The sequence below is a fragment of the Humulus lupulus genome, chromosome 2 (assembly GCF_963169125.1).
Source record: "Humulus lupulus chromosome 2, drHumLupu1.1, whole genome shotgun sequence".
NCBI classification, from domain to species: domain Eukaryota; kingdom Viridiplantae; phylum Streptophyta; class Magnoliopsida; order Rosales; family Cannabaceae; genus Humulus; species Humulus lupulus.
Genome location: NC_084794.1, coordinates 82,322,915 through 82,324,370, shown reverse-complemented (window position 1 = coordinate 82,324,370; position 1,456 = coordinate 82,322,915). Strand labels below are relative to the sequence as shown.

Genomic DNA, 1,456 nt, shown 5'->3' with positions numbered 1-1,456 from the left:
GTTCGGGTGAGCAATGAATCCACTCGCGCTTACTTACTTTAGTGGTAGTTCGAGCTCGCTTCTAGTACCCTTACTGCTACTGCTTGAGTAAGCTCTCTCTCCCGAGCCTGCTGAAAAACGACAGGCGTAGGCTTTTCTTAGAGCTGAGAAACTACAGGGCGCGCTTCTTCATTCATCCATTTAGGCCCGACTAGGAACACGTGGATCCAGGGAACCTGGCTCAGGAACAGCTTCTTACTAGTAGGGGCTAATCAAACAAAGTAAAGAGAGTCCAATCTCTGAAAAAGAGCTTAGTCTCTCCATACCATAGTAGTATACTAGTAGAAGGCGTAGGTTATGACTTGATCCAATAGAGTCAGAACACCTTTCTATCTAAAAGAAATGGTGCTCGATGAAACGATCCAGATTCCACACTATGCTGTGGGCTGGGGAGAGAGCTGCTCTGCGAAGCTGGGCGTTCAGTGTTCTTATGGAGGAACCCTACTAGAAAGAGAATAGAAAGGGCCTTCAAAAAAGAGCGAGGGAGTGATGGGCTACTTTAGTCTATATGTTGCTCGTGAGCCGCCAAGTACCAGTCTCGCAACAGTACTGGCGCAAAAGGATCGGTCCTTCACTTGCTGATCGTTTGCGAGTCAAACTCGCTCTCTTGCCACGCCTTTCACTCACTCGCTTGATTCGGACTCAATCACTCTTTTTGTTTGGAGGATCATTCGTTCTTCACTCTCTTAATATTTCCATATTACCCGCAGGGAGCGCAGCAACCAAGGTGCATATTATCATATAGAATCAAGCGAAGCGTAGCGATTCGTACTACCGGAAAAGTTTCGCTAACCGGCAGGCAATAGAGTCCCCACCGATAGGCGCAAGCAAGCGTAGCGAATCACATAGATAATCCCCTACCTGCCAGCGCGCGGATAGATAGGGCGGGCGAAGCGCGAAGGGGATGGATGTCTGAGCGGTTGAAAGAGTCGGTCTTGAAAACCGAAGTATTGATAGGAATACCGGGGGTTCGAATCCCTCTCCATCCGCAAAGTCATAAGTTCTCTCTTGCGTTATCTATAGATAAGAACGAATCGGATCCACTCGACTGAATAGATGAAATGGGTAGCTTGTGTTATGATGTAGACGGAGGTTCTTGTGTTATGATTTAGTTAGGACTTTGTCTCCCTTTCGTTATCTTCCGCTCCCCTTGTATAGGTTGGGGAAGGGCCGGGTGGATTACCTTTGGGAGCTAAGTCGAAGATCTCGGTGGTCTTGTGAGTGGTTGATAAACTACGATTGCAGTTTTCTTTAGGAAGTCCCATAGCTGTGAGGCTTAACAGACAAAGAAAATGGTGGATACTTCCACTAGTTGGGTAGAAGGTGACGACCCTAATGAATCGACTATGAAGGCGGCTGTTAGCTACATCAGCGCTCAAATTCCTTCATCGTTATTGACCTGGCTTCGATGATCAAC

The 1,456-nt window shown here is 47.4% G+C and overlaps 1 non-coding gene across 1 annotated transcript; it reads left to right on the top strand.

Annotated features, from left to right (window-relative positions):
- Positions 1–941: 941 nt before the first annotated feature.
- On the top strand, positions 942–1,028 carry TRNAS-UGA (transfer RNA serine (anticodon UGA)). The gene has a single exon. It is a non-coding gene; the product is annotated as a tRNA-Ser (tRNA).
- Positions 1,029–1,456: the final 428 nt, after the last annotated feature.